This window comes from Lissotriton helveticus, chromosome 6, assembly GCF_964261635.1.
Source record: "Lissotriton helveticus chromosome 6, aLisHel1.1, whole genome shotgun sequence".
Taxonomy (NCBI): domain Eukaryota; kingdom Metazoa; phylum Chordata; class Amphibia; order Caudata; family Salamandridae; genus Lissotriton; species Lissotriton helveticus.
Window position 1 is genome coordinate 1,085,093,306 of NC_136067.1, and position 14,475 is coordinate 1,085,107,780.

Below are 14,475 nucleotides of genomic sequence, written 5' to 3' on the forward strand. Positions count from 1 at the left end.
TATGGCGTGCACAGAACAATCAACACGCACGCCGTTTGGTGAGTCCATTTTGAACAATAACAATACGACTGCTTATTTAGGGAACTTCGTTGAAGCTTTTGAACGAATCCAAAGTCAAAAGGTCATGAAAGATGTTACACGAAAATGGCAAATGTCACACGAATATAGCACGCAGTCTTCTTGTTCTATTAATGAATGCCACCAATTTCAAATTGTAAACTTCAGCAAGGTTATTTGTATAAAACCTCCTCACACGATGGCCACATTACTCACGATGACAGCGCTGCTCTCAATTTAATTAATAAATGTATATACAGCAGGACTTCATACAATCTTGACATGTAGAGTCTCAATCTTTAAATGCAATTTGCACACGTCCAATTTTCAGTATTTCAGGGTCGCTCAACCGCCAGTCCAAATCAATACAGAAATGGTTTAACTTTACCTCAGCAGTCTAGACGTATTAGTGGAAAAGAGGTAAAACAGCGACACGCCTCAGGGGTTGTTTTTCCAGAAAAAATAAATTTGGAAAGGAAAAAAAAATCCTTCATGACATCTTTATCCTGGATGAAAGTCCTCAATAAAAGTATCCCATCCTTGTGGCCACTATTAGAGTTCACAAGATGCATGTTGTTGATTAAAGATGTTTATTGGCAGTATACAACCCCTGGGCACAAGGGTCCTTCCTCCTTCAATAACTGCTCAACTCTGTATGTGTTCCCTGGATTCTACAATCCAGAATCCAGTGAACATGTCATATAATCACAGGGTTACTAAGTACTGTTGCTAAGATACAACATGCGGTGCTACTGCAGGCAAGAAAATCATGAGGGAATCAGAAGAGCCTGCCACGTGGCCTGTGTCTTCCCGTCAAGCACACTGACGGTGGAAGCCACAGGCCGCAAGCACACCAGAGCCCATGAGCCCCCTGTACTGCCTGGATCCAGCTGAAGGAAGCCCCAGTATGCCCTGCACTGCCTGCCTGCAAGTGAAAAGAAGCCACCTGGTCCCCAGATCATCAGAAGAAGCACAAGGGCACCCTGCAGAGAAAGAGAAAAAATAAGAGCACGCACAGTTCTCAGAGGGACTGAGTCAGATCACCCAAGAAGGCCAGGCCCAACCGAGTTGCGCCTCGCCAAGCCCGGCACGCACGTGGCTACGCACAGGCACACACCCTGCATCCAGGACCCCTAGCATCAGCACAGCGATACCGCACTTGCGCCCAGGCGTGCCCACGTCATGACTACGTCAGCCGCAGCAGGCGCATCGGGCCAGCAGGCTGAAACGGACAGCCCACACAGGGGTGCCAATTCACCACCTCCCGGTCAGTCACACAGTTGTCTGCCCACTACTGCCATTCAGCGACACCGCTGACCCCGCCACGGCGGCACTGCGATGGAAAGCGTGGATTGGACGGCTGAACCACTGTTTCAAAGGTACCAGAGAAATGGACGGTACTGTGAAAAAGTCGCTGCTCATATACTATGGCGGTGCAGAGATCTACGATTTTTTCGAAACCCTGCCCAACACAGGTAATGATGATGACTCTGAGGCATAAGTCACTGCGCTCAACAGGCACTTCGACCCTCAACTTAACCCCGACTTCGAGCGGTTCAAGTTTAGACAGGCGTCGCAGTCAGACATTGAGTCTGTAGACATGTTTTATGTGCGGCTGCGCAGGCTAGCCAGCACGTTCGCCTTCCTGGACCAACGGGAGGAAATACGCGGCGAAGTCATCCAGGGGTGCCGCGCGACACTGCTGCAGAAGCTAATACTTCGACAACCAGGGATCTCTCTGGATGAGATCCTCATCCTGGCCAGGTCTCATGAGCTGTCGGACGTCCGGGCTGGCGAGATGGAGGCTGCTCTGCACAAGTCTGTCATGTCGACACACGCCCCACGATACATGCTCGTCTAGGAACAAAGGGTTGAGGCGATACAATGGCGCCCTACCATGGATCCCCAGGCACCGAGGACGACAACTGGCAGGGCATGAGGCAACTGCGGCGCAGACCACCCGATGACAGCAGTGTGTTGAGCAAGGGGGAAGACGTGCTCCCACTGCAGGAAGATGAACCACTTTGCAAGGGTGTGTCGAAGTAGCTGGCCCCAGCAGGCCCCTCAAAGATCACGAGGTATGTCACAACGCCTGCGCCAAGTCTCCCTCGAAGCCCTGCAATCACGAGAAGACGAGCCACCACGGGAGCAGTGCCTCGCCCTAGAAGACGATGATGATGAAGTGTTTGTCGTGTCTTTTGTCAGCAGGTCCGACAACCACCGGAGGCCGCCACCGATGTGCTCTGTTCTAGTTGAAGGGTCCGCTTTGGTTAGCGTTATAGATTCGGAGCACTATGACGGTGTGTCGCCATGGCCCCCGCTCGCACCCACAAAGGTGCGTATATACACCTACGAAGGAACAGACCCACCCCCCCTTCGAGGAGTCATCGAAGCCAAGATTGCCAGCGGAAAGCCTGTCACAGTGGCTCGGTCCCACGTCATGGTAGGGAGAAAAGGCACACTACTCAGCTGCCACACAACGGAAGATCTAGGCCTGGTCTTCTTTGCGGACCGGATCCACGAATCCCACACCAAAACCATCCTGAGGGAGTTTCTGACACTGTTCACTGGACTCGGCAAGCTGAAAGGGAAACGGTTCAAGCTTCACATAGACACCACATTGAGGCAGGCCATCCTGAGGCACAGGAGAGTACCGTTCAACCTCCGCCACAAGTGGAAGAAGAGTTAAAGAAGCTGGAAGAACTTGATGTCATCGAGAAGGTGTCAGGCCCAACCCCATGGATGTCCCCGCTGGTCGTGGCCCCCAAGCCAAAGCAGCCCGGAGCCATTTGGCTCTGTGTGGACATGAGGCTCCCGAACCTGGCGGTCAAGAGGGAACGCCAACTCACGCCCACCATGGATGACATCATGGCACATTTGAACAGAGCCAAGTGGTTTTCAAAGCTGGATCTAAACGCGGGGTACCACCAGTTGGAGCTCGAACCCAAGAGCAGGTATATCACCACATTCTCAACTCATGTTTGCCTTAGGAGGTACAAGAGACTGAGTTTTAGGGTGTCGTTGGCAGCTGAAGTCTTCCAGAATGCCATCAGGTAACCACTAGCGGGATTGCAGGGTGTCATCAACCTGAGCGATGACATCCTGGTGTTCTCGAACACCCTGTAAGAACACCACACTCACCTCTGGGCCACCCTCCAGCGACTTGAAGATTGCGGACTGAACCTGCACAAAGCGAAGTGTTCTTTCTACCAGGAGTCCATTGACTTCTTCGGGTACGTTTTCACTAGGGAAGGACTGCAGGTGAATCACAACAGGAAGGTTGCAGCCATACGAGCAGCCAGCACTCCAAAGACTCCCACAGAGGTTCACAGTTTCCTCGGCATGGCCACTTACTTTGGAAGATTTATTCCGAATCTGGCCTCTCGGTTAGAACCACTTTGCACCCTCACCAACAGTGACCACAAGTGGGAATGGACACTGTATTCAACAACATCAAGGCTGCGCTCATGGACAAGGGGGAACATCCATTACGACGCGGTTGTTACACCGCGCTACCATTACAATGCGGGCAATACAACGCAAGTCGTTACCACGACTTGCGCTGGAGGGCGCTCTAGGCTAAGGAATAGTAGATTTACTATTCCAACACCTTCCCTACTGTACGTAGGCTGGTGTTGGAATAGTAAATGTTACTATTCCTAAGTACAGCACCCTACAGCGCAAGTCGAGGTAACGACTTGCGTTGTAAAGCCCGCGTTGTAATGGTAGTGCGGTGTAACAACCGTGTTGTATTGAAATACAACCATGGACAAGACGATGATGGCCTACTTCCACCTAGGGCAGCGCACTGAGCTGGTCATCGATGCCAGCCCAGTAGGCCCTGGAGCAGTCCTCCTTCATGAACATAATCAAGAGACCTGGAGGCTAGTGGTGTACGCCAGCAGGGCACTATCGGACACTGAGACAAGGTACGCACAAATCAAAAGGGAGACACTGGCAATAAAATGGTCATGCCAGCATTTTCACCTGTACTTGTACGGACAAGAGTTTCAAGTGATAACCGACCGCAAGCCCCTGCTCCCACTATTCGCAGGGTAATCAAGACTGGCCCCTCCGAGAATGGAGAGATGGGCCATACAGCTACAGGCATACAATTTCAAGGTTGTCTTCCGTCCTGGTGCACACAATCGGGCGGACTACCTCTCGAGACACCTTGAGTCCCTGGTCCCCAGAAACCAACCAATGGATGTAGCATACTCCGAAACATTTGTTAAAGTGGTCTTGCAGGAGGCATGCCCCACCGCCATAACGCTAGAGGAGATCGGCCAAGTAACAGAGGAAGACGAAATACTGACCAGAGTGAAATCCACCATGCTGAGCAACAGGTAGCACACTTCCTGGACAGAGCTCAGGCACTCCGAGCCGAGGACGGCCACGCTTGGCAACAGATCTGGCAGGTTTACCATGAACTAAGTGTGGGAGAACGGGGAGTTGTTCTGAGGGGACACATCATCATAATCCTAAAGAGACAACACCGGATCCACCAGCTAGCACACGTTGGCCACCAAGAAATGGCGAAGACAAAAGCCAGAATGCGGAACACGGTGTGGTTCCCAGCCATGGATGCCGTGGTGGAGGACATGGTGAGACAATGCCACACTTGCACCATCACTGGTGGAGACCCGGCGCCAGTAATCACGGAAGAGCCCAGCGAACTTCCATGGGCCAAGGTCCTTCTTGACTTCGGGAGTTTCCTGGATGGTCGCACCATGCTAGTGCTGGTTGACTCCTTCTGAAAGTTCCCGATCGTGGAGATGGTGACGTCCAGAGCGATCTTGCATGTACGAAGAGTCCTTGAGACGACATTCACGCTCATGGGGCTACCCGATAAGATCCGCTCAGACAATAGACCTCCGTTCCAGGCCTGTGAGTTCCAGGTATACTTGGAGAGGAAGGCGATTTGCCACAGGAAGATCACCCCTCTGTGGGCGCAAGCCAATGGGGAGGTGGAACGTCTTTTGCGGACACTTAACCGGGCTCTGCGCATTGCCGCTGATCAAGGGGCAGATGTGAAATCTGCACTCGACCAGTTCCTTGACGCCTACAGGCAGACGCCACACAGCACGACCAAGTGTGATCCAGCTCACATGCTCCTAAAAAGGCCTCCAAGGGACAGCATCCGGACTGACCCAACAGCTCACATGCTCCTAAAAAGGCCTCCAAGGGACAGCATCCGGACTGACCCAACATGGAAACCCCGGAACGGGACAATGAAGCCGTCCAAGCGAGAACAACAGCAACAAATAAAAAGGCGAGTACAGCCCACAGAACTGCAGTTGGAGGTGGGGGACCATGCCATGGTCAAGGAGAGGTACCCCGTCTGAAAATTCAGGACCCCCTATGAGCCAGAAAGGTGTACTGTTGTGAAAGTACAAGGGACCATTGTCACCGCCCAGCGAGGATCACAGTTGGTCACAAGAAACGTGCCCAGTTTCAAAAAGGCTCAAGAGTTAGACGCTGGCAACAAAGAGTCGGAGGGACTGGAAGATACCTCAGGTCTCACTCCAACCAGCTCACCAGTGTTGCTGATTTTCCCACCGAGAGGAACGCAAACCGAGAGGACGGCGACTGTCCCAGATGCCTGAAGGGTCCGCCAAGAAGCAGAGACTGTTTCACCACCGAACGCTCAGACAGAGGCAGTCGTTAATTCCAGCTCCCAGAGCCAGAGGTATGATCTCTGGCCGAACCCTGCCCCTAGCCAGAGACTGAGAGACTTTGTGTGCACATCCTCATGAATATGGTGGCCTGTCACTAAAAGAAAGGAGGGATGTAGAGAGCCAGTGGGGCTCTCCACTACATTGTTGCAACTGCACTCACTTGCATATACCCCTCGGGCGGGCTCGACCCAAGGGGATAAATAAACGGTGAGAGACCGCTCAGGGCCTTCCCGCCAGATAGTAACTGTGGTGTGTGTGTCGCATTTTATTCCTAGTGCCATTGCGGCCCTTATACCATGGGCCCCGCCGCGCTACACCCGCTTGGCGGGTGTTTCTTTGTCTGCGGTTTTCGGAGTTCCTTGTGGGTTCTGGCAAATGAACCCGAGTACAGAGTGTCTGCTGCACTCTTCCTCGTTCTCTTCAGAAGGAGAAAGAGACAGATGATTGAGCGGTTGACAAACAGTCAAACCACTCTTTAAATCACAGCATTTTCTTGATTCAGCCGGACTGCAGGGGTGCTGTGTTTCCTTCGGCAGCCGCCTCGCAGAGTTCCGGAGTTGTGTGTGTTCTGGATAGCTTCCCCACTGAATAACCAGAGGGGTCCTCGGATATTCTCTGGGGGTTGGACAGTACCCGGCATTAGTGGTAAAATGGATTACCTCTTCGGTGTTACTTTGATTGAGCACCTCTACAGCATCTTTTGGACTGAATGAACAGCATACTTCCAGGTAGGAAGTCGAATTCAGTATTTTACAAAAAGGTGCCTACTGTTTATTCTCTATTTTGCTAGTCAGTGAAGCGCAAGAGATTGGATACTCTCTAACTGACTAGTCTGGATTATCTCGGAACCCTTTCTTTTTGTATGCTCGTCGATTCCTTTTGACTTTGGGTACTCTATGGAGTTTTGATGACATTAAATCGCTATCCTGATCTATGGAGTAATAAGATGAGCCTATGGTGTACCTGCTCCTTGTTCCTACCTTTTATATTTTGGATTGGCTCCTGTTCTTTTTGGGATATTTTTACTTTACATGGAGGTACGTTTGAATGTTGGTTGATTATGGGAGATATGAGGTTTTAGGAGAAAAGGAACAATTGTAATTTTGTCTTTTATTGCTGTAGGAGTACGCTAAGAGGATTGAGGGTCCCAGTTATGATTAGAGTGGTGATGCACTTACACAGCTGAATGATTCAGGTACAAATTAGTTGTAGTGAGATCATATGAGTGTAGGTGTTGCTGCTTGTTTTCTCATGGTCTTCTTTCTCTTCTACAGGTATCCTCTTTCCTGCTGCTCCTTTCCGATACCCTTCCCTTGCTTGATCGCCCTAATACTCTGTGTTTATTGTCTGAGTTTGGGATGGCAAGAGGTGGACATCTTTTTGCATCGCCTGGATTCTGAGGAGTACTCCGTGGGGTTTCCTGAAACCTGACAAATTATACCCAGTAGAAATTATCATTTTTATTGTATTATTAGTATACATACTTGATATTTTGCGTACTTTGATGTTTTTTTCACCCGGATAAAGTTTTATGACATTTTTCATACAAAATACAATTTCATTCCAGATATGGACTCTATAAAAGCCACAGGAAGGTCATTACTGTTTACTTTTAAGTCATACAATTAAATGAACGCTCTCTCCTTAGAACCAATCCTTAATGTCATTTGCAGTAAAATTCAACCAACAATACGTTAGGAGTATGATTCTCTGAGAGGAAGAGACACTATTTGGACTTTTTTTTTCATTGTAAAATATAAAGGGGGATATTTGTTATCTCTAGCGAAACACACCACAAGCACAGCTCTGTTTAGTCTTTGGACTTGAAGGAGCTGGGTCCCACATTCTAGATCAGATCTGGAACCCCTGGTCAATGGCTCTTTTTATCAGCATAAAAATGTGGAGGAGAGAGAAATCAATAGTTATTCAATCATTACGGTTCCAATGAACTATGACTCAGAAGAATCTCAGTCTCCCAATTAGGTTTAGTTAGTTCATTACAAAGCCAAGAACAGTTAGACATACAAACACCTCAAAATTAGGGAGAACAGTTGGACATACAAACACCTCAAAATTAGGATGTAGAAATACACTGGAACTAATACAAAGCCAAACATACAGGTGAAGTTAAGGTGGTGCAGCATGCACAGAATAATAAGTTCAAGGACCAGAACACAGAAAATAACTGCACACACGTCAATATTCCCCTTCATTGGAGGTTCGTATGTATAAAGCATTAGCCTGTACCTACACTATAACTAACTTGAAATCCCTTCTTAGCATTTCCCAAGGCAAGGTTCGCTAAGGTGTCAGCCTGTGAAGAGTTCCTAAGAAGTCTCTTCACATCAGTGAGGTCAAGTAGCATAAAGCTACAGAGCTCGTTCTAAGATGCTCTCTCTCTCAAGGCAAGGCAGAAGTACCTGGTCATTGTCCGTTACTTCAATACTTCACTTTTGTAGGTTGTATCCCAAGATGCATTGCAGCATCACACTATCCAGTCAAGCCACCTCCTAGTAGGTAGTTTTTCACACGGCAGCGATGCTCCCAAGCCTTGGCGAGATGACCTTGATATCAGGCTTACTCCAATGAGAGAGCACAACAGTTCTTTATTATCGGTATCAACATTCACTGTATCTTCTCTTGTCAAAGCTTAACTCCTAAAACAAAGACATTATTCTAGCTAACAAGGATGAATTCTCTACCTGCAGCAGAAACGTGAAAAAGAACAAATCCAACAGGCACCTGAAATTCACTAATAAATCTAATGTGAGAGCTTCCAGGGGAAAAATACAATTCAGGCCTACAGAAATCAGGCAACATAAGGAACGGTACACGCCTCATGGAATTACACATATAAAATGAACATCATTTACTAAGCATCTCTAAATTAACATGTTATGTAAGCACATCAATTGTGTGAGTATCTGTCAGCGACTTGTATGATTTCTGCATGTTAATGTTTTCAGCTAAACACACGTAGTTGCAGCGTTAATTTTTTCACGTTTACATCGAAAATATCCTTAACACGTCACTTTTCATGGTATTACGGTTCACATTCTAAGTTTTAAGTTAATGCAATAAATGAATATATGCAGTTGTAGACTACCCATGATTATAATGCTCCTGTACAAATGGAAGAACAAAATTTGCGCTCTATCGGACTCGTAAAGAAGGACTTAGCCCATAAAGGAGCCTTCATCAACATTTGCAATAAACTGAGGGAAAACTCCTTGGGCCAGTTGCTATGGGCAGAAATAGTCGTCGAGAAAGAACATAACCCATGGACAGCTTACCTGAGAGAATATTTGTCTACTCTTAATGTCGAAGACTTGCAGTCCCCCATCCAACGTTAGAAAAACAAGCAGCAAAAAGACTTATTCTTGGAAGACAGAGATCAAAGAGCAAAAAAGGGCAAACCCTGGATGATGATAAACTATTGCAATTAACCAACTCAACAAAAATAGCTAAAAATCACTGTGTCATCATAAAGCGAATACAAATCCCTTTGGTACAGACTGGGAGCCTTCCCAATTAAAAAGTTCACACCCTATTAGTAACAAACCCGAAGCACTCTAAATTGTAGACTTTATGGACACAACAATTAAACAGTTCTACACATCTTGTGTATATGGCCGAAAGATATGGCTATGAAGGACCTTTAACTCTCTGCAAATAGGAACATGCAGAGAAGCTGTAATCCAATCCCCGAACGGTACAAACACTCTATTGTGAATTGGTGACATTCATGGACTATGCAGCACGGGCCTTATCTGCCCAAAATCATGTACTATTAGCTGTACTAGCAGCTGCTGGACACATTATTCACGCTTTGCACACATTTTAAAACGGACCATTTAAAGTAACATCACTGCCTCTTTGCAAACACCGGAACTGATCTCATAAAGAACAGAGCAGTTTACATCTGCAGACTTGCACACACCCGGCGCTGTTTGTATTATGCTCAGTTACAGAGTCTCACCAATATTTAATTGTGTACTCATTGACGCACTGTTAATTTTATATTTTATAAATGTGTATTTATTATTGTAATGGTTTTTATCAACTTTTACCAATTGACTCTAAATTACTACTATTATTGTTATTATTACCGTCTAATAATCCCTGGTGCTGTTACAGACAGATGGCAGCAATGCTCGACTCTGACGTCTCTGATTTCTCTGTAACTCCACTGAAGACAATTTCCAAGAATTGCCTGGCTAATTACAGGTTATGGAAGTTTTAAATAAATTATCTCAAATCTAGGAGGGCTTCACTGACAATACGCCCGTCAGCAGCAATTTGTTTTTCGAAGGTTTATTAGGTTTCGGAAAATCACTCTCCTACAATCCTGACCTGATTGGAAAGCAAATCTCAGAACTCTTGAACTGTTTATGAACACCCAGAAAGCCTATTGAGAAAGAAGTAGATAAGCTCTTCCTAGCAGATTAATCCGAAATAGTACTTCAAGGATTATAAAGTCTTGTCGGGAATGCAAGGATAAAAGAAGCGTGAACAAAAATACATAACAAGCATTTACAATGCAATGGTTTTGCCTTTGTTTAAGTTAGAGCTATTGGCATTGCTTTTGACACTCTGCACTCTGAAGCTCCACTCTGAAGCTCCACTCTGAAGCTCCACTCTGCTATAGAACATAGAATGAGTGCATTTGTTGTACTTTGTTAAATTATATTTGCATAGTAACATTTATGTTGTTTGTAAATAATAATGCAAAGACAAGATAAGGTTTAACTTTTTTATTTAAGTAAACATATTTATTATTGTATGTAAGCAAATTAAACTGTACTGAAAATACTTTTACATTTTGTATGAAACGTAATTTAGTTATGTTTTTTTAGTTCCATTTACAGTAAAGTTTTGTGTACTTTTTTTCAACTTATGGAAATATATCTTGTACAAGCCACTTTTAGATGGATGCAGGCAGCTGCTTTGAAACTTCTTTAAACAACATATACAATGATGTGAAGGTCTTAGAATGCGATTGCATGTATTGTTGGATAACATCAATAAGGCACTTGAGGATGTCACACCGAACCATGCATAAGTACAATATTGCACAGTGACGTTACTAGTTTGTAAAAACCATAACTTCTGAAGAATCCGAAGATTGATGTATAAAATGTTGCATGGATGAATAATGTATGTGTGAAAAGGTGTGTGGATGTGTAAAGGATGGATGGATGTATGGAAGGATGAAAGTGTGGATGGATGCAGGATGGATTGTTGAAAGTGTGAATGGATGAAATGTTGGACGGAAGGACGGATAAAAGAGAATGTAGTTGTATGGATGTATAAAATGTTGCATGGATGAATGATGTATGGATGTGTGAAAAGGTGGTGTGATGAATGATGGGTGGATGGATGAAAGTGTGGGTGAATTGATGTATAGATGAAATGATGGATGTATGGAGGATGGGTGGAAGAATGAAAGGATGGATAGTTAAAGTTGCATGGATGTATGATGCATGTGTGAAAAGCTAGGTGGATAAATAATGTGTGGCTGGATGGATGTGTTGATGTGTGTATAGATTGTGGAATGAAATTTTAAGATGAATGTTGAAAATGTTGCATGGATGAATGATTGATAGTTGAGAAAGTTGTTGGACAAATGATGAGTGAATGGATAGAAGTGTGGATGTGTAAATGATGTATGGATGCAAAGCTGAAAGTGTGGATGGATGTATTGTTAGTAGAATGAAATGGTAGATGAATGTGATGGATGGATGTGTTGAATTTTATGTGGCTGTATGATGGGTGTATGGATTGAAGGGTGGTTGAGTAAAGGATGGATGTATGGAAATGTGGAAGTGTGGCTGGATGAAGGATGGATGAATAAAAGTGTGTATGAAAGGATGCATGGAAGTATAAAAGGGTTGTTGGAAGGACGGATGTAAGAAAAGGTGGATGTATGGATGTATAAAATGTTGCATGGATGAATGATGTATTGATGTATGAAAATGTGTTGTGATGAATGATGGGTGGGTGGATGAAAGTGTGGGTGGATGGATGTATAGATGAAACGTAGGATGGATGGTAGAGTGAAACTATGAATAGTTAAAATGTTGCATGTATGTATGATGTATGTGTGAAAATGTAGGATGCTAAATGATGTGTTGCTGGCTGGATGCGTTGATGTGTATATACATTGGAGACTGAAATTTCCAGATGGATGTTGAATCTGTTGCATGGATGAATGATGTATTGTTGAAAAGGTGGGTGGCCGAATGATGAGTGGATGGATGGGAGGGTGGATGTTTCAAGGATGGATGTATGGATGTAAAGCTGAAAGGGTGTGAATCTATTGTTATTAGAATGAAATGTTAGATTGATGTATTAATAAAAATGTTGCATGAATGATGAATGTATGTGTGAAATTGTAGGTGGCTGTATGATTGTTGGATGTATTGAAGTGTGGCTGAGAAAGTATGGATGGAAAGATGCAAGTGTGGATGGATGAATGAAAGTGTGGATGAAAGGATGTCTTGTAGCATAATAGGGTGGATGAATTGATTAAAACGTGGCTGGATGTATGGTTGGATAAAATATTGCATGGATGAATGATGTATGAAAAGGTGGTGGGATGAATGAATGGTGGCTGGATGTAAGTGTGGGCGTATGAGCATTATCACGTGAGTAGCAGTTGTAATGAATGTGGGATATGTTTTTATTTTCCCATTCTTTAAAAAGGAATAAGACAGATGAATTTGCTACAGAACATAGAATGATTGCATGTTCCAGCTTCTTAAAAAAAAGAATATTGTGCACAGTAACATTTTGTGCATTTTCCTTAATTTTCTATAGAACATAGAATGAGTGCATTTGTTATCGTTTCTTTCAACTAAATTTGCACAGTAACATATTTTATGAATTTTGTAACTAATAATGCACAGAGAAGATACTGTTTGAAAATGTTATTTAAGTAAATATATTGACTATTATTGTATGAAAGCAAAATAAAATTTAATAAATACTGTTTCTTTTTTTATGAACCCTAATTTGAATATTTGTTTTTTTTACTTCCATTTACAGTAAAGTATTGTGTCCTTTTTTTCAACTTATGAAAATATATTTTGGACAAGGCACTGTTAGATGGATGCAGGCAGTTGCTTAGAAACTTCTTTAAACAACATATACAATGAAGTCAAGGTCTTAGAAAGTGATTTCACGTTTTGTTGTAAAACATCAATAAGGCATTTTAGGATGCCACAGAACTATGCATAGGAACTATATTGCATAGTGACTTTACTAGTTTGAACAATCCCATAACTTTCGAATAATTTGAAGATTGATGTATAAAATGTCGCATGGATGAATGATGGATGTGTGAAAAGGTGTGTGGATGTGTAAAGGATGGATGTATGGATGGAAGGATGAAAGTGTTGTTGGATGCAGGATGTATTGTTGAAAGAGTGAATGGCTGAAAGGATGTGTGGAATGATGAAAGGGTGGACGGAAGAAGGACGGATGTAATAAAAGTTGGATGTATGGATGTATAAAATGTTGAATGGATGATTGATGTATGGAGGTGTGAAAAGGTGGTGTGATGAATGATAGGTGGATGGATGAAAGTGTGTGTGTATTGATGTATAGATGAAACATTGAATGGATGAAGCATGTAGGATGGATGGATGGAAGGATGGATAGTTAAGATGTTGCATGGATGTATGATGTATGAGCGAAAATGTAGGTGGATAAGTATTGTGTGGCTGGATGGATGCGTTGTGTGTATAGATTGGGGAATTAATTTTTAAGATAGATGTGAAAAATGTTGCATGGACGAATGATTGATGGATCGGTGAAAATGCTGTTGGACAAATGATGAGTGGATGGATAGAAGTGTGTATGTGTAAAGATGGATGTATGGATGGGAAACTGAAAGTGTGGATGGATGTATTGTTAGTATAATAAATGGTAGATGGATGTATTAATGAAAATGTTGCATGAATGATGGATGTGTGCAAATGTAGGTGGGTGTATGAATTGAAGGGTGGATGTGAAAAGGATGGATGTATGGATAGAAAGATGCAAGTGTGGATGGATGAATAAAAGTGTGGATGAAAGGATGCATGAAAGGACAAAAGGGTGGACGGATGAAGTATGGATGGAAGAAAAGATGGCTGGATGTATGTGTGAAAAGGTGCTGTGGTGAATGATGGGTGGATGCGATGAATGATGTGTGGATGGAGAAAGGGTGGGCGTATGGATGTATAGATGATAGTGTGGATGGATGAAGGATGTATGGATAGGAGGATGAAAGGCTAAATTAAAAGTTGCATGGATGGATGTGTGAAAAGGTAAGTGGATGAATGATGGATGATGAAAGGGTGTGTGGATGGATGTATATTTTGGAGAATGAAATGTTAGATGGATGTATGGATGGAGAAAATGTTGCATGTATGAATGATGTATGAAAAGGTGGTGGGATGAATGATGGGTGGATGGATGAAAATGTGGGCGTATGAGCATTATCATGGGAGTAGCATTTTCAATGAACGTTGGATATGTGTTTATGTTACCATTTTTTCACAATGTATAAGACAGATGAATTTGCTACATAACATCGAATGAGTGCACATGTGGTGTAGCTTCTGTAAAAAAAAATTTACACAGTAACATTTTTGCATGTAGCTCAATTTGCTATAGAATAATTGCATTTGTTGTAGTATTTTTAAAGTAAAATTGTCCATTAACATATCTTATGTACTCTGTAAATAATAATGCA

The 14,475-nt window shown here is 43.8% G+C and overlaps 1 long non-coding RNA gene across 1 annotated transcript in view; it reads right to left on the bottom strand.

Moving 5' to 3' along the window:
• LOC144761645 (uncharacterized) overlaps window positions 1–14,475 on the bottom strand; it is a 281,288-nt gene that overhangs the window by 178,500 nt on the left and 88,313 nt on the right. The gene's annotated exons all lie outside the window — the stretch shown is intronic.